The sequence below is a fragment of the Dipodomys merriami genome, unplaced genomic scaffold (genome assembly GCF_024711535.1).
Source record: "Dipodomys merriami isolate MVZ:Mamm:240054 unplaced genomic scaffold, mDipMer1.0.p SCAF_683, whole genome shotgun sequence".
Lineage (NCBI taxonomy): Eukaryota > Metazoa > Chordata > Mammalia > Rodentia > Heteromyidae > Dipodomys > Dipodomys merriami.
This window is the reverse complement of record NW_027206272.1, coordinates 207,254-227,421: the sequence shown is the minus strand read 5'-3', so window position 1 is coordinate 227,421 and position 20,168 is coordinate 207,254. Positions and strand designations below refer to the sequence as shown.

Sequence of the window (20,168 nt, the reverse complement as noted above, 5' to 3'; positions counted from 1 at the left end):
ATCCCTTCACTCAACACTACACTGCCTGGGGACCCCATCTCTGGTTAACACAGTCTTATTGAAAAAATGACCTGCCCAATTCCTGATGGAAACAGAATGCAGGTCTTTTGGAACAATCGTTTCCACATTGTAGCTCACCTAAATTGTTTACCATTAGAAGTATTTTGATTGCTTTTTATACCCAACATTTTGAGAGAAATGTACTACTTCATAATGTTATTAAAGAAAGACTGATATAAAAATTACTTTTCACCCCAGATAAATATTTTACCTTTCATATACACAAAAATGCAGTCTGACATATTAATTTTAGGAATGAGAGGTTAAAAATCATAGGCACCAAGACCTAAGTATGAATTAAAGACTCTTCAACTTGTGAATACAATTGGTTTAAAAAGACATCAATACTGCTGCATTTTTTAATTCCCTATGATAATGATAATGATTCCCTATGATAATGATAATGAAAATCATAAACTATTAACACTTAAAAATAACTCATTTTCTTGGGAGTAGGACACAAAACACAAGGTTAATTCTAATCACTTAAAAAGACCTTTATACTAAACATTCACTCATAACTATAAAGATTCTAAAACTAACTGAAGTACAGAGACACAAAGCAAATAATTTAACTATCATGTACATTCAATGGACTGTTAATAGAAAACAAAGTTATACTAATAATTAGCTTACCCAATTCACTTACATTATTTTATTCTATTCCATTTACTTTCATAAAAAGTGGGTTTTCATAAAATGAGGCATAAAAAAGCCTATATGCCCACTTACATTTTCAGATCTTAACAATATTTATTTCAGAAAATTTAGCTCTATAGTCAATGAACTGAAATAATACTAAAATATTCAAAGGACTTTCAGAAATTGCAGGACTTCCTCTGGGATGTTATGTATATTGGAAAAGATATTCAAAAAGCCTTATTTGTTAAAGTTGCCATAGTTACTCCCACAAAAGAGCCATTGGTAAAGATCCCTGTGCATGTACAAAACACCTTCAAATGCAAACACAATCTGGACATGACACATCCTTTTTGTTTGTTCGTTTTTGGAAGGAATATCTAACAAGCATATCGACAATACTTATTTTGTCGATAAGATGGGATATTCAAACGTAATATGGGTTTGATTACCTCTTAGTGCGAATAGATATGGTCTTGCAAAGAAAGTGATTTTCTACAGAAATCCGGAGTTTATCCAACTTGTGTTTCACAAGAATAACCAGAGAGTAATACCTATTTGGTCAAGTCGGTCCAAATCACTCCATGAGTGTATCTTAAAAATATAACCAATTTAAGAGGTCAAATATGAATTTTGTACTGACAATGATCTTACAGCAATAACTTACTACCTAATTATGTCTGTATCTTCTTACCTCACATACAATAAGAGCTGAAAGTGGTCTGTTTATCTAACTTAATGCTGTAAATGCTTTGATTATGATGACTTTTTTAGTAGACAAATAATATGTACAGAAGGGTGGTTCCACTGAAATGACATGACAGAACACTGATAAATAAAACATTGCAACACAGTTAGCTCTTTTCAGCCTCACCATGTCCAGATTGTCAAGCAACATTGCAAAAGCACACACACACATATACATGTATACACATGTTCGCACATGTACACACACATATACATGCATGCTAAATTCAGGGTTTATTGTACAAAAAATTTCAAATAAAATATTAGTGATTAGGACAAATGATAATATGCCTTATTACAAAATAATACATGAACCATCACCACCCATGTTACATTTTACCTGCCTCTCCAAATGTGACCACTTAGTTTATTTTTAATTAATTGATTACCTTATTAATTAGTTTGGTGCTAATACTAGGGCTTGAACTCAGGGCCTGGCATTGTCCCAGAATTTATTTTTTGTTTCAGTTTTCTCAAGGCTAGCATTTTACTGCTTGTACCACAGCTCCATTTCTAGCTTTTTCTGGTTACTTTCAAATCAGAATCTAATGGACATTTTTTTTCTTGGTCTGCTTTCAAACCACAATCCTCAGATTTCATCTTTCTGATTAACTACTACTAAAGACATAAGCCATCAGTGTGGCTTCTACTTTTTCCTCTATAGTTATCTAATGCACATACTTAAATAGTAATTTAAAACTGAGAGTATAGAAGCAAGATGTACAGTGATGATACTGTCCTGTCAGAAATTCAAGTTAGTAATGTAAATTATTCTTAAGACCATACACAAAAAATACCATATTATAGTGTAAGAGAACTCACTATTGAACATATGATCCTTAAGAGCTTTCTAATAGATCCATTATTTATTGTTACCCAACATTAGAAAAATGTATGAGGCATTGGTAAAATAGAAGTCCTTTGCATGACTACATACATTCCTTGTTTTTTTTTTTTTAAAGACACTTGCTTTCATCTAAAAAAGTAGGCCTGTCTATTGTCTTCATGTGATTTCAATAATTGAAAGTGCTTAGTGAGAAGGTCAAAATGTATTAGTAGTCCTTAACTATCAATTCTCATTTTTCTTCTTGGAGAATATAATGATCAAATCAATAATTCAGAATCAGAAATCTATAGTTCAGTATCATGCCTCCAGTGAAAGTGGATCACCGGTAAGAAATCCTCAATACCAATTTGCACAAAGTTTTGTCACAGATACAATCTCCCTGCCTTCTCTAGCTGCTTTACTACCTTCCTATTTCTTCATTATACAGGAAAAGTTGATTCACCTGATTTCAGTCATATCTGTTGCTATAATTATCAAGGAATTAGTTTATTGTCTGTAATTTGGTCAAAGTTATGTCTCTTTATGTAGGCTACTATAAATGTATTTACTAATTTCAAGTAAATACATAAATTCTATTCCCACTTTTTTAAAAAATAAAATTCTGTTTGCTCTATAAATTCATCAGAGGCATGGATTTTGTGGCTAGCTAGGTCATTGCACATCATCTGTCTCTCTCTCTCCCTTTCTTGGTTCTCATAGATAATATGATTGCTCCATAATTATCCTGATTTACTTTGCTTTCATATTTTTGGTTGCATCATTTCAGTTTTTGCTCTGCCATTTCCCAAGTCATTTATATAGAAGGCGTTATTTCCTAATTTCTCATTCCTAGAATAAGCTGCACATGAAGATATCACTGGTCCTCATTGTCAGTGTGTACATTTGAATACGGAGGAACATCTTTCCTCTGCTCTCCATCAATTCCCTACTCTCCAGTTAGAATAATTTCGAATAGTAAAATTGGAAAAAGAGAAAATAAATCATGGTGAATAAACAGTTGCAGAAAAATCATTGGATATTTCTGACCAGTTCAACCAATGTGAACTATTAGGAAAATACATGGACACCTCATTCCCACTGGCACTCAAAGTTTCTGGTTAGGCAATTCTTAGGAATATGAAGAACAAGATGAAAAAATAAGGAATGATATCAATTGCAAGAAAAAAATGGAGAAGGATCCAAGCAAATTTCTTCATTGGGCTGCCAAAAATATTCGGCTTACTACAGTGCGGAGACTTCTTTCCCAAAAGGCCACTCATGTGAATAGTAGGGATGACGATGAGTATACCCCTCTTCATCGAGAAGCGTACAGTGGACAATTAGACATTGTCAGTGAGTTGGTGTCTCAAGCGGTACATGCAATAATGTAGATGACTGGACACCCCTGCACAGTGCATATACGTGGAATAATACCGGAGTGACTTCTTTATTACTTCATCATGATGCAAATACCAATGCCCAACTAAAGGCCTCTTGTCCCCCTTACATCTTGCTGCTGAGAATTGAGGTAGCAAAGATACGCTGGATCTCCATCTGTTGAACCATTATATAAAACCAGGCCTGGAGAACAACATAGAAAAAATTGCATTTGATATTGCCAAAAGGATAAGTATGTATCACTACTTCTATGAAGTTGTGGAAGGCTGTACAAATTGTTCACCTATGTCCTAATGGTCGGGTTAAGTTTCTTAAATTTCAAAAATGCAAGTCGATCTTTTGTGTCCCTACAAAATATTTTCACAATCCAAATAAGAGCAATATATTTTATTTTGGTCTGTCATGGGGCTTGAACTCTGGGCCTGGGAGCTATCTCAGTGCTCTTCAGCTCAAGGTGAGCGCTCTACTACTTGAGCCTCAGCTCCACTTCCAGTTTTCTAGTGGTTTATTGGAGATAAGAGTACCACAGACTTTCCTTCCCAGGCTGCCTTAGAACCATCATCCTCAGATCTCAGCCTCTTGTGTAGCTAGCATTATAGGCATAAGCCACATATGCCCGGCAACACCAATATTTTACTGTAAAAATTCATGGATTCCGCAGAATTCTTCCAAGTGAATTGCCTGCATTGGATGTCAAAATGTATTCAATAGTTTTTGTATACATGTATAATGATTTCTTCAGAGTTTGTGATTTTTTAATCAGAAACAATTTTAACTTACCTGTTGAAATGAGTAGTACAGAAACTAAAATATTTCTGGTGCTTGTCTGAAAAAGCATATTTTAAAATATACTATATTCTATGTTTGCATAATGTTCATAATTTACTTTATTTTCTCCTAGATATACTTTGAATTCTACATTATTTTATAATATTTAGGTTCATTAATGTGTCCTTTCTGATTGCATTCCATATAGAAACAGTTTGATTCCTTTTTTTCTAGGTCTTAATATTATTTTTCTTTGGGATAAAATGACAATGTTGTCTAATTTGAAAAGTTTTTTAAAGTTTATGCTATGTAAACGCCTTTCTGAGGTGAATATTTAATACACTGATGTCAAACTAAATTTAATTATATGAATTACGTGTATTGTTACAGTTGAAATTTTGTAATCAACTTTTTAATAACTGTTTTTCATTTCTTGCATCTGAAGAATGAAACATATGGAATACTTCTCAAATTTTCATATTATCCTTGTGCAAGTGCCATGTTAATCTCTGCATTGTAATTTGAGTATTCGTGCTGCTGAAGCATGTAGTATCCTCTAAATTTAAGTAGTTAATGATGCAATCTTTATACAAGCCTATATCTATGGGTGCCTACTTGTAACAAGGAAACTGTATTGTTCCGAACAATGCTATCGATCTTATTTCCCTAAAATTCTGTGAATAGTAGAAAAAATTATATTGATCAGTCAATTGCTCACATTTGCAAATTTTTTGTCAATGACTATCTTAAGTCTTTTTATTTGGAATTTGATCGTACTCTCAATTATTTATAGATAGGTCCAAGGTGATGGCTTTTTCAAGAACTTATTTATCCAACTGTGTTAGCTATGTGGACCTAATGGATTCAAAGTAAGCGTTGCTTAAGAGGTACTTCTAAACTTCTTCAGCTGATATTTTCCCAAATGAGGTGTTACTGTCACAAATGTCTACCTGAGCCTTTACCCTTCTTCCATGTGGGAACAGACCCACCAGAATATCTTACCCTGACAGCATAGATTGTCTTACTAGAGCAAAACTAATCTTGGTTACAAGGGATCATAGAGAGATGAACAGTTCAAACAGAACTGTTCAGACTAGAAGGTATTTTATCAAAATATAATTGTTTATTATACATTCCATTTCAAAAGTAGCTAAAGCCAAGAAGGTAAAAAAATTGTTCATATGCATGATTACTTAATGTCCTGGCCTGCCTACCATCCAACCAGGCAGGAACTTAAACTACTGCCTTTTTATCACCAAATATTTTCATAGTTGCAGGAGAAGTTCATATGTTTCTCCTCGTTATTAGGCATTAAATTGATACTGTTTTAATCACAGTGTTTCCTCTTGCCTCCATGCTGTAAATCTACAAATGGTAAAGCTTTAGGTCTAACTCTATCAAACACTAAGGTAGAGATAATGGAATAATACTTTAAAACAGAGTTGCCTTTGATACAGTAACTACAACAAAACAATGCAAACCTGTGCCTTTTAATTATATTATATATAGTTATATATTTTATATTTATATGTGCTGATTTTATATTTCACAAAGTAAAACTTACTAGAATTAGTTGATAATTGGACAAATAAATTGATATTTATTTATTCCAATAAATAGAATTGGAATATAAATAATTAGGTTTAAAATATATATTAGAATATAAAAAGTATCAATGCAATGTCTTTAGTATTAACTTGTGATATATCCTAACTGTTCTTGGTCTTCTGAATCCACATGGTAAAAAAACAATGTTTTCCTCTAATCTATAATGCATTTTACTCTGCTGCTCTGTTTATTGTTTTAACTCTCTTGTCCCAAACTGTTTTTCTCCATATTTCGGGAGCATTCCTATTGATTATACCTAAATTTTGCTAAGATGTCTAAAAAAACATTATTCTTCTGCAGTCCCCATGGGTCCTAGGATCCCAGGTCCCAGTTACCTGCATCATCAGATAACAGGGGCAAGACTTCTCACCAAGGCCCATGCAACATGTCAGCACATAGTAATTGAAGACCAATCTCAATTTCTCATTTCCTATATTTCAGGGCCCCAATTCCTTGAAATGCTGGAATTAGCAGTAAGCAATTGTGGAATGCAAGGCAACTTGAAGAATGAAATAAGAAAATTTAAGAGAAAGTACTGTAATTAAAACATTCAACTTATAGATGACCAGCCCATATGAGTGAACAAGTTCACAATGTGTCATAAGATTATTTTTAATACCCCTCCCCTATGATTAATGAAAGATTTTATTCCAACATACGTGGCCCAAAAAATAGTTCCTTGAAGGATAGATCCATAATTGGTCTACCAAAGCCCAAAAAACTTGACTTAGAGGTCAAATGTAATTCAGAAAAATATTTGAAGCATTACGGAGTGCTTCAAAACACTGGGACTTCAGTACAACATGGTTCTGTGGTATAAAAATGTCACTCTCAAACCAATGATAATCTACATTTAATCTTCTGAAAGTGTATTCCTTTTCAAATAAACTTTTTAAAATCACATTCGTCAAAATGACGATTTACAAATTGATGATACTTAGTGACATTACAAGTTTTTTAAGTGTAGGGAGCAAGTTACAGTAGAGTTGAATTTTTTACACAGCACTAATGCCAAACACATTCAACCATTCATTAAATTGTAGAAATAGTACCACCCACAATTTGTGTTTTTCAGTAAGGGCCTTCCAGAAATGTGTTAAATAGGTTAACCTCCTAAATTTCAAACCCAAACCTGAGCTAATAAATTTCATCATTTAATAAGGTACACTTTAAAAAGTCACAAATAGTTGCCTTATCATATGTTATTTTATGTTTTCCCTCTGTCTAACATAGTAAGAAATATGACTTTAAGTCTTGAATATGGGTATTCATCAGAGATATGACAAACATAATATCTGTCTTCTATTTTTATCATATTCCTCTTTTGGAATAAATTTTCATTTTCTTCTTTTTCAAAACTTAGAGGCAGTAGAAAATATTATTCCATGTAAAATAAAAGAATCACACCATTGTACAAAGTCATTTATAAAAATTCGTAGTTAGGAATACATTCTAAGCCATTTTTTTAACTTTCTTTTTGACTAAAGATTAATCTTCCAAATGGATGAGAATAAAATCTTGTTTAGGTGCTTCACCTCTCCAGTCTCCAGCAAATTGTTGCTGCAGATGAATCAATTATGGAAATATAAGCTGACATCAGTTCAAGAATATGCAGGATTGAAAGTCCATAGAATGCATATAAACCATTCAAAGTATTAATAGACAGTTTAACACAATATCAGGAAGTTGAAACCAGAGAGGAATTATAGTAAAGACATAGAGTGAATGAAAAATGAACAAGGGGCAAGTACAGCTAGAATATTCAATGTAAACATATGATAAAGGAAGTGGTAAATTGGAAATAAATCTTGGAGAAAGGGTTGGTTGAGAATGATGGAAGGAGTGACTCAGATCTAGGAGCATTGGACAATTAGATGCACATATTTAATTGTAAAACAATTGCACAACCTTTTAAAATTCAGTTAAAAAACATAAGAAACAAAAAAACAGAAAAATCACAACCAAACAGCAATCTCCAGAGAGTATGAATATGACCTCTCAAAATTTTAATCAATTAATGAAGGGCAGTCTTGGGAAAAGCAAACAAAACTGTTCAAAGAGGGAAGTTTGGCATAGGGGAGAATTTTGAACAGAATTAAATAGAATGTCTAAGGTTATAAATCACCTAAATCTGCTGCAAATAGTATCTTTCTTCTACGATTTTTCTGTCTGAACTGGATAATCCAGTCCTGAGACACACTTGGTAGCTTGTGAGGTTAGAGTGGAAGAAACAAGATCATGAACCCATTACTCCACTGGAGAGAAAACAATACTCTATATTTTCTCTAATCTCTCTTCACTACTCTTTCTTCATACTTTTAAGTCAATTGATTTTGAATTATATTTTTCCTTCTTTCTTCTGGCAAAGTAATTCATTAAATATTATTTGCCATTTTCTTCTTTCATGCTGTTTAATTGGCCAAGTGAGTCCATTAAATATCCCTCTTGCATTTGGTTGCCATGAAACAACATTAATGTTAATGAGGAGAAATCTAATGTAAAACTTTGTCTCCAGAATACAGCCCTAGAAGCTGTGATCACAAATATTTGGCTATTTTTTTCTTTTACCTTAAAAGATTTCTTGTGTCTAAAATGCCCACAAAAATAAGTACTCCATCACTTGTTGGTTCAATCAGAATTGTCTAAGCTCAAAGATATATTTTCCTAACAAGATGCTGATAGGAAACAAAAAATACTGCACTTTTATCTTCTCTCTCTTAAGATTCTCCTTAGATACCATATTAGGAACAGTGAAGTTATTCTAGGCAAAATTATTTCAATAGATTTTTTTTCTCTTGGTCTTGCATTTGTTCACCAAGATGGATGGAGGAGAATAGAATTAAATGACCCATACCTTGGAAGACAGTGTCTGTTACAAAAGGACAATGCTTCTATTTCCTACTTCTATGTCCTCCTCTTAGCTCTTGCCGGAGTTCCAATTAATCACAGCTTCTTGGCTTCATGTCTAGTGAAGCTGAAGGACTATATGGGCTACACCACTGTGAAATCTTCATTATTTCTCTTTTAAAACTCTTTAAGTTGCCTCATTTGGATGTGGAATTTATTTTCATGTCTTCATTCAATCAGTTCTGCATTGTAGTGAGCCAAATAGGCTCTGTAAACTCACTTTAGGGAGTAAAAATACTAACACAATTTATATCAAAAAGTTTTGGCCTCTCCTTCACTGCTGAATACAATATACTTAGCTAAGTCTTCTAAGAAAACTTTTTTTATTAACTTTTCCATTTGCTCAATTCTTGTCTGAACTTTTTGGCATATGTAATAACAGAAGTCTTCACTATCTCATATTAATAAGGATATTACTTTTGTAAGCCACTTAGAAATGTGAAATCATTGGTTTGAAGTATCCAATCAGATTTTTTTCTGTGTTTCACTGCTTCACATCAAAAGATTTTGTGGAAAGTGTTACAAACAAAAATGTGTAATCCCAACACCTTCTTTCATTGTGAAGAGCACTTTGTCCCTAAATATTTTGACTCAAATTATCTTTTTCAGATAATTACTCTTTGGTAATTAAAGGTAAATTCACAAATTTTGATGCCTTATTTTTTTTAATAACTTTGAATTTAAATTCCAATACAACCTTGTTTCAAACAGTGAAAATATATTTCCTGGTTAAGGACAATTCCAAGGAACCCTACAGGATTTACATGTTTGTTTGTTTAGTGTGAAAAAGAGCCATCTTAATACACATTGCTCCCTCTCTACTCTACTAAATCTCCTTGGATTTCTTTGCATGAAAGACTATTCTTCCAGGCAATTTAAATTTTCGTAATAGGCTAAGTTGTTAAAATTTTGAACAATTAAAATTTACCTGTCATAACTTTAAAACTCTTGAAAATCCTTTATCAGAACCGCTAATTCACCAATCCTAATTCCACCATTACCATCAAAAAGTTAACATGCTATTTTCATGATATAGTATCCAGGCAGCTATTATATTCCAGTGGCTTTGTTATCCGTATATATAACCATATTAGCTGATGCTAAGCACAATTAATTCCAAGATATGGAACCAGATTTTTTCATTTGTGGTTGTTGTTTTTGATGAACTATGTGATTTCTGTTTTCTTTGGGTTTTCCCCCTGTGGTTTATCCTTCTGATATATCATTTTGTATTGTATATACATTTACCTTAATTAGCGAAGGGAAGAGGAAAAGCATAATGGTGAGCCAAAGGACAAAAGGCAAACCAATGCAATAGCAATACTCACAAGACAATATATTGGAAATGTACATTACAACTTGTGAGGGATGAAGGGGTGAAGGAAAACTGTGAAAAAAATGAGAAAAGGTTAACAAATTTGAAAAGTTATGATTTAATACCTTACAATTACTGTAACCCCACTGTACATCAGTTTGATAATAAAATTGAAAAATAAGCTGCGTAAAATATAATTTCACTGTATTGGCACAGGAAATAATATTCTTTATGTAGTAATATTTTAAAAATCAATACTATTTGGCATCTAATTTGTATTAATTACCCCTTATTTATCAGAGGGTCATCAACTTGAATGTTATCCAACTAGACAATATTTTCACAATATACTTGCCAAATTTTTCAAAAAAGAATAAATTTAGTACTTTCTCATTATAAAACAGAAAACTGTTTAAAATGCTATGGAAACCCATAACTTTTAAAAGTAAGTTGTTAAGAGGACAGAATATATGTGTTCTTCAAAATTCCTATGACTAATAACTACTCATTTTTAAATTCTCAACATTCCTGAGAGATTCTAAACAGTACCTGTTTGCATGTTATATAATTGTGCAATAAATGTAGTTTCCAATGGGGTGTTACAGACTGAGAAGTCAACAGAAAAATAACCACATTGTGGTAGAGGATAAAACTATGAAGCATGTGTAATAATTATTTCTTCAAGAGTAAGCTATTGTTTAACAGCGTAAGCTATTATTTCTATGACTATCAATCCCAAGATTTATGCCATAAAATCATCCTAGCCCAACAGTTTCCAACTTTTAAGGGGCACCTTAAAATTCCTTAATTCACATCATGAATACCTTATCTCTATTTTGAAAAAATACTACACCTCTGCTAATGTGACGCCCTCCTTGTTCTGAAAAGAACACCACAATACATTGATCTGCATCATTTTTCCTCCACTGGTATTCTTGAGATCAGAACACTTGCAAATATTATTTATATTTATACTTTTTTAACTATCATAGATATTCAGGATGCTAAGATAAAAAAATTATGGTTCAAAGCCCACCCAGGCAGGAAGGTTTCTTAGAATCTTATCTCCAAAAAAATTCTCCACAAAAGCCAGACTCAAGTGGCACTGAGGTTGAAGTGGTAGGGCACGAGACTTGAGCATCAACAGGCTCAGAGACACTGTACAGGCCAAGAGTTCAAGCTCTAGGATGAACCAATAAAACAAAAACAAAATTGAAAAGAAACCCCAAACCTAGCATTTTTCTCCATGTATACAGAGGCACGTAAATAAGGAAATGACTTCCTGTTTTACATATAGGTAGAAGAAAGATGTCACACAATTACTCTCTTCATACCATATTAAACCAAACCCTTAAAAATTGTTTTTTCTAAATGTATAAATTAATGTCATCCATTTTTTGGCAACTCTGTCTAGATTATTCACATTAACATAGTATACATGAACTGTGGGAATTGTCTATTAACTATGTTCTAATTATAACTCTCTTGAAAGAATATCTAGACAAATAGAATGCCAGAATCATTTGTGAATTTAACAATTAATCCCTCTACTTAAAAATAATTTTGTAGTATACTATAGAATATGAAATTACAAATAAAACCAAAAAATATATTTTAAATCTAAATTCTAATTTAACAAGGTCTACAAAGTCCTACATTAGACGAACTTTGCTATTTCTCCAGATTTAAGCTTTTGTAATCCTTCAACATTAATTTGGAATCCAACAGAATGAGGCTGACTTACTTTTGCAAATTTTTGGATGGGAATCATGAGCTATTTTTCATCTAGGAATGTTCTGTAAGGATGAGAGCATTTAAAACACAAGTGAGGATATATATGAGTTGCATTCAATAGGAAACTTGACTTCTCAAAACATAATGACAAAATTAGCCCAAACTTCCAACTGTGTATTCCTTTTTTGTTGTTTGGTTTGTTTTACTGAGTCAAAATTATTCTACCTGGTCCAGGGAAGGTATCGTTATGTAATTCCACTCTCTAATCTCCTGTTTGAGTGCTAGAATTCCAAGCTTGTAGCACTTTGCCCTGCCATAGTTTGTTTATTTAATCTAGAAACAGACTAGCAATTCTGAACTTCTCCTATGATCTTATCCACTAGACTGAATGCTCAGACTGTTTATGTACTATTTTCAAAGATGTTTTAACATTTGACACAGGATATGAACATTTTCAGATGCACCTGCAGGGTTCCCTGATTCATTCCACCATGGATCCTATAATAATAATGATTACTTGACTTTCTTACTATCTCTGGTCCCTACCTATGTAATATTCTCAACTTCTGGGGGAATGTTCACTTGAAGGCTTTCTAATATTTAAAATTATCATTTGATTCTAATCTTACTCAGGACTTATTTTCTATTGTTTTCTAACTTTTCTACATATTCTGAGAGTTGTTTCATTTGTGTCTTTTTGTGTGCACCTATAAGTGCCTCTGTGTGTATGTGTATGTTCATATGTATGTATGCAAAAACCTAAAGCTGTTATTCAGCAATGTTGCTCGTGACTGGTATTCTAGCTTTTGGCTGATTAATTATAGGTAGTGTCTCAAAGCCTATACTGTCCAAGCTGGATGCAAATTTACCTTCCCAGACTCCTTTACATTCTTAGGTTTTATTTTTCCAGGAGTATCAACTTTTAAACTTCAAACACTTTTGCGAGTGTAAAGTCTAACCTGTAGCCCAGATTTTTAACTCAAGAATTCATATAAAGATAGATGAACATATGCATTACATATCCTGAGTGTACACTGTTAGAAATGTGATCATAAACCAAGTTGTTGTGAAATCTGAGGATTGGGGTTTAAAGTCAGCACGGGTAGGAAAGTCCTGGAGACTCTTTTCTCCAATAATTACTAGAAAATTGGAAGTGGCACTGTGGCTCAAGTGCAAGAGCCCTAGCCTTGAGCTGCGTTTCAGAGGGACAGCAACCTGTCCTATATTTCAAGTGCCACAAACAACAAAAACAACAACAAAAAGAATATAAGAAAAGGAAAGAATAAGGAATGTGATCTTAGCCACCAGGTTCATTGCTGGTATAATTCCTGTTCTCTCAAGATGGATTCTTTTTTTCCAGTTACGTGTAGACTCTCCTATATCTGACTTGCATTGGAAACAGAATCATTCTTCCATTCTCCTTTTTGCACATTTACGTGATTAGCAAGCGTGATTTAGAAAGGCAGTGGCCTCATGCTTCATGTTCCACTTAGGAGTAATGCTTTCTCTATATCACTCTCATAAATCTACATATTGGATTTGGCTTTATTTTTTCAATGTTTTCTTATTTGTTGAGTCTTCTATATTTTATTGAACACTTATACATAAACACAGAACTTCTTTTTCTCTTATAATTGCTATTGTTTGTCTTACTCTTAACTCATGTACACTTGGGAAATTCATGCGCAGCACATAGACTCACAAAAATGATCTGAGAACCTTCTTCCCATTTAAAATTCACCTTAATTTACAGAGCACATAGGAAGTTTGAACAAAATGTTCTCATGGATAATGTATTTATAAGCAATTTAAATTTCATTTCTCTTTACTAAGTTGTCTCTGAAACACGTGTTACCTCATGGCCAAAAGTATCTTTGTGCTATTTCAATGAAGCAAGAAAACATTCATTTTTTTTCCGGAGCAGCACCATAGATTGTTACTGGAAGTAAGTGGAAGTAACTGTTACTGGATGTGGAAACTGATCCCAGGAGAGGAATCGAACATAGAGAAATGACAAAGTTCAAGTTAACTATTGCTTTCTTTTTTACTGTATAAGAAAAGGATCCTAGGCTGGAAGGAAATTCTGTCCCTGACTTTTGTGAGTGTGTCCTTTACTCATATAAAACTTGTCTGTGAACTTCTGGTTGAGAGTATTACAAAAGGAAACAATGTGTCATTTGAAGGCCAGTATAGAACAAAAGGAAGTCACTTTATTTTAAAAATGTTCTACTGCAAAGAAGCAAAGATATGGAGGCTTTAAATTGTCTTATGGATGGATGTTTCACTCCTGAGATGATTCTCTTGTTGCAGGAATCAGTTATCAATTCCTTTAGTCAAGTCCTGAGTTTTCCATAGCAATAAGGATTCCAAAAAAGCAGGATCCAGTGAGTATGATAAGCAAAAGCAGCCTATTTTCAGACCACCACTATTTTAAGGAGAGTCCCAAAGAAATACCCAGGGTTTGTTTTGTTTCCTTGTTTATTTAGTTTGTGCTGGTTCTGGGGCTTGAACTTAGAGACTGGCCACTGTCCCTGAACAGTTGTCTTTCTTTCCCACCTGGCCCAAAGCTAGTACTCCGCTGCTGCTTGAGCCAAACCTCCACTTCGGGATTTTTGGTGTTTAATTACAGATACGTGTTGACAGACTCTCTTTCCTGGGTTGGCTTTGAACTAAGACAATAAGAAAGCTAAGTGACATCAACTGTATGTACTTCTCTTTTGAACCAAGAAATATTAGATGAAGTTTATTATAAAGTTACTATTTGGCAATTTTTAAAGAAGAGAATATGTTTAGCAAAGAAGCCATAACAAATAACTCAGCAAAAGTAGGTGAACTACTCAATCATTTGGGAAGATTACTATTGACTTCATCATTCCTTTGAGGGAAAATTAAAGCCATATTTGTAATTTTTTGTTGGTTGTGATTATTGAATATTGATCCTTGGCATTGTCTCTCAGCTCTTCAGCACAAATTGAGCACTCTACCACTTTAGCTACAGCACCACATCCGAGTATCTGGAGTTAATTGAAGGTAAGTGTTTCATGGACTTTCCTGACCAGGCTGGCTTTGAACCACAATCCTCTGGTCTCAACCTCCTGAGTAGCTAGGATTACAGACATGAGCCACCAACACCCGGCTCATATTTGCATTTCTGTGCACTTAATGTCACTATGTAGACAAAGAATGGAAATCTGAACCAAATGATGTGACATTGAAGCTTGCCAGAATGATTGAGTTAGCAAAAAATATGTCCTCCTTTCCCATTTTGTTACATTAATGACCCATGAGCTATGGGACTCTTACATTAGCATCCTCTTCCATCTTTGTAAGTGTATTTAGTATCAGAAACTGTTCACAGAGAAATATAGAAAGACAGATTTTTAGAAAGCAAAGGATATCAGGTGGGAAAGAACAGCATAGAAGGAGATACATTTATCACACAGAGATTAAGAACTAGCCTAGGAGATTTGGAATGCTAAAGGCAATGAGGAATAAGCCTAGTTGATAACTAGTTCTTCAATATCCAAAAATGGTTTCCTAGAACGGTTTCTGCTATACCTTAGTTACGATCATTTTTTCTTTCCATCTGGAGTTATTCCTTCTCTTCTGTCACAACTGTTAATTAGCCTCTGCCCTTTTGGTGCGAAGACTTGCAAAAAGAGTTTCCAAATCTCACTTAGACTGTTGTTGTTGTTGCTACTTTTGTTGTTTTGGCAGTCCTGGAGCTATAACTCGTGCTTGGGAATTTTCCTCAGCTTTATTTTTTTTCCTCAAGGCTAACCATCCACCATTTGAGGCACAGGACCACTTTCAGTGTTTCCTTTGCAATTTATGTGGTACTGAGGAATTGAACCCAGGGTTTCATGCATGCTAGGCAATCACCATACCATGAAGCCACATTCCCAGAACCCTAAATGACTTTCTTAAGATGGCATTACATTTTCATTCTGTAACTATGTATCATAATTTTAACAAGAAATTTTTGCTAGAAAAGAGCATTGAACACAGTACTGAGTCCAGTAAGGCTAGTTGGATAATGGATTACTGTCACAGTGTAGTCAGGGCACAGAGGGAATTACCTCATGGAGCTGGTACAACATAGTGAGCAAGACAGAGCCTGACCCACAGTCTACCTCCAGAATGAGAGGGCCACCTTGGTTTCAACCATATGGAGATGCTGGGCCACCTCCTCCAGCACCCATTGAATCAGTTCCTGAGAGAGAAAGAGAAAGAAAGAAGGTCAGAATTACACTTAAGCCAGGTGCCGGTGGCTCAGGCCTATAATCCTAAGTATAATGGAGGCTGAGATATGAAGATCGTGGTTTATAGCCAGCCCGGCAGGAACACCTGTGAAACTCTTATCTCCAAAAACCACCAGAAAACTGGAAGTGGTGCTGTGACGCAAGTGGTAGAGTGCTAGCTTTGAGCTGAGGAGCTGGGGAGCTGCCCCAGGCCCAAAGTTCAAGCCCCATGACTGAAAAGAAGTGGACTTCCCACCACAAGAAGTGGATTGAATTGCACCCATTGTCCTAAGGAGCATGGCAGAGAAGTCAGACAGAGCTTCCTGTCAGCTAGGAGTCATTAGTAGGTCACCTGGCTTCTCTGTGCCTCAGTTTCCCCAGCTTCAAAAGTGAACAAAATTAAGGATCCCGTTACTCATAGGGATAGGATAATAAAGAAAAAGAGCCATGTTTTGTTTCATAATCCTATACCTGTTTCACCATTAATAACACACACTATCTGAGATCTTTCTGGGAATCTTCCTATCATATAGTCACAGAATTGCCAAGAACAGGATCAGATGGCCCCTCCCTCTGTGCCTGTCCCTGCTCCAGAGATCCCTCTGTATTAATCCCTTGTTTCCTCAACTGTACCATTAGGAGATTGAAGTCCAATGGTTGAGGCCCAACCCAGAGCTTCACCTCTGGTCAAGAATCAGCTGCCATGGACTGAGTTTGGGACAATCCATCTAAACCAATGACTGAGCGTGGTGCTACATGTCTACCATCCCAACTACAGAAGACCAGGCCTGGTGGATCATGCCTGTCACAGATAGGAGGACCATGATCCAGCCCAGCCTGAGCATATATTAATTCTCCATCTCAGAAATGCCCAAGACAGAAATGCTTGACTCGCATTGTGGAAGACCTGACTGGCAAGCCTTAGGTCTTTAGGTCTAACCCTAATATACCAAAAGAACCAGAGTCCCAGTGCCAGAGGCTCATGCCTATAATCCTACATACTCAGGAGGCTGAGATCTGAAGATCACAGCTCAAGATTTAAGATAGGGTTGGCCTCGCCCATCAGACGTCATGATGAGAAGACCCAGAGTCTGACCTATGCTGTTGCGCTCCATACTAGCAGAACTCATATCCTTACTAAGTGTTGGTCATGCTCTCTGTCCCCCTGGGAAGCCATCCCCTGCAGGCCACACTCCCATGTCCTCTAAATCTCCCACTGCCACCAATCAGGCTCAAGGGAGTACCCAGCTCCATTGCACACAGAACCCTTGTTCTTGTAATTTAACAGTGCTGTGTCCCCTTCAAGCCTCTCACCTTTCCAGGCCCCCAGACCTCAGCTGTGAAGCCCATACATGCCTGAAAAATAGCAGTAGAATTTACCAAAACATTCTTCCTCCTGGTTACAACCCAATTCTACACACACACACACACACACACACACACACACACACACACACACACACACACACACACACACACACACACACACACACACACACACACACACATTCAGACCGGTGACAGAAAACTCATCCATGCAGCACCTGCAATTTGCCAACTGATCACTCACCTGAGCACAGTCAGGCTGTACAAGGAAAAAGATTTTCTCTCTCTCTCTCTGTCTCTCTGACTATGTCTCTGTCTCTCTGTCTCTCTGTCTTCAGGTGAAAGGTTGACCGAACACAGAACACAAGGGTTCACACAGCAAGGGTGTCTATCTTCTGCATCCAACACCTCCCATCCCCAGAAAAAAAGAAAAAGACCCCACAAGGCAGGTGTAGACATGCTCCTCCCCACCTCTGACTAAAGCCACCGGGTTTTCACCAGGGAGAGGAAGGGTGCAGATGTGCGGCAGTGTGGCTCCCACTACTCCAGGCCAGGGGATCTGTGGCGCCCACTCCTCACTCAACCATATATCTCCCCGTTTCCTGGGATACTAGCTGCTGGGGATGGGGGTGAGATCCTCGGGTCAACACCCACCCCCACCCCTGGGGCACATTTGTGGCAGGGCGTGGGCCAGACTGTGGGGCACAGGGGAGGCGCAGGTCCAGGTCAGAGAGGAGGGGATATGAGGTGCAAGGTGCAGGGATGTGTGGCAGCCACTCACATGTGTTGCTGGCAGAAGCTGTTGGCAGCTGCTACAGGTGTGGCAAGCAGCAATGGCAGAGGCCTGACACACACTCAGGCCCTGAGCAGAGGACAGGGGAGCAAGGACCAGGTCCGGGCCGCAAGCTGGCTCCTGGCCCACCATTGCACCATTGCCTGAGAAAACCATGGGTCTGAGCCCACAGCACCAGGTTTGAAATGCTGCTCCATGGGGAAGGGGGTGAGGGGGCCAGGGCTCAGGCAGGCAGATGGGCCTGAGGAAGGCCTTTCCTCCTAGGCCTCGAGTATCTTGCTCACCACTCAGCTACCTCTACCTTCCTCAACTGCTGGAAGTGGTGTCAACAAACAGAGGGAATTATGGTGCTACTGGTCGGCATGGAATGTGGGCGTGGCCACCATTCTTGTATCCCATTGGTCAGAAAGAACCATGAAACAATGGGGGTGTGGCTGGAATCCTGTGATGCAGGTAGAATGACGCAGCCCATTCCCCAGGGAACTTTGTCCATGACAGTTGGGGACAAGAGGGTGACCTGCTTTAGCCGGATGGCTGCACAGATTGTTGTCTATGTCTGTTTGTTCCCAGACCTTGAACTCAGGATCTGGGCACAATCTGTGAGTTGCTTTTGATCAAAGCTAGCTCTCTACCACTGGAGCCACATGGCTTTACTTCTGGCTTTGTTGGCACTAGTTCGACAGGAGTCTCAAGGGCTTTCCTGTCTGGGGTGACTTTGACCATGATCCTCCTTTCACAAACTTGTAAGTTTTAAGGAGGACTGCTGAGAGCCACTGATGCCTGACTAATCATTGGTTTTGCTGATGTTCTTGGACAGACCTGTGAGTTCCCTATCCTCAGGTTGAAGTGGTAGGAGCTGGAGCACACAGTTTGAATCCTGGTCCTACCACCAACAAATGGCAGGAGATCCTATGAAACTCATTCCTATTCATATGACTACCAAAGGAATGTGATGTATATCATGATTAAATGGGCAGTACTTGAATGATTTGAGGATAAAACTATACACAATTACATTATAGGACACTGGTCGATATTAATTAATACTTTATGAAGCATTTAAACAATCGCATTCATTAAATGGAGGCCAAATGAAATACCTACGAATTGGGCATCACATAGCATGGAGATGCTATTTTTTTTCTGCCAGGACTGGAATTTGAACTGATGGCCTAGGTATCCCTGCTGTTGCACTGTGTAGAAAGGGGAAGCTTGCCTCCTTGAATTCAAGAAATTCAAAGTCTGTTCCTTAGGCCTGAAATCGATGCCCACCACTAGAAAACATCCTATTTGTGTACATTTTAAATATATGATTTATATTTATATACATATGTTGATTCTATATTGCATTCAGTGTAGTTATTTATTTTATTTTTTGTTTTATTCATGTATTGACTTCTCATTTTATTGACTAATATGACTCATAGAACAGTGATTACATTGATTACATAGGATATAGGTTTGCATATGTATTGCACATCCTTCCTGACACCCAGGACTTTCACAGAAAAGGAAAACGTGTCAGCATCAACTTCTTACTACATGATTCATTTTTTGGGAGTGCTGGCATCTGAACTCACAGCCTACAAGGCCCAATTCATGAATGGGTGAGTGTCAGCCTGGCATCCTGTGGAAAATTGAGCTGACAGGCAGCTCTGAGTACCTGAAATCGAGCCCCAGCGGTTGACAAAATAAGAACAGATTGACATGCAGATGGTAGTACACTAATAAATATATATCTTTATAGAGTGCCAGAGATGTCTATACATTATTCGGTATTATAGACTACATTCCTACCAATACTTG

At 36.5% G+C, this 20,168-nt stretch overlaps 1 long non-coding RNA gene and 1 pseudogene across 1 annotated transcript; both read right to left on the bottom strand.

The window, feature by feature from the left end:
• Nucleotides 1–4,887: 4,887 nt before the first annotated feature.
• LOC138816102 (U6 spliceosomal RNA) lies at nucleotides 4,888–4,984 on the bottom strand (annotated as a pseudogene).
• Nucleotides 4,985–10,300: 5,316 nt separating this feature from the next.
• On the bottom strand, nucleotides 10,301–18,658 carry LOC138816100 (uncharacterized). The gene is made up of 4 exons (XR_011368557.1): nucleotides 18,351–18,658; nucleotides 16,082–16,215; nucleotides 12,013–12,064; nucleotides 10,301–10,340 (listed from the first exon to the last, which is right to left on the bottom strand). It is a non-coding gene; the product is annotated as an uncharacterized lncRNA (long non-coding RNA).
• Between the last annotated feature and the right edge of the window lie 1,510 nt (nucleotides 18,659–20,168).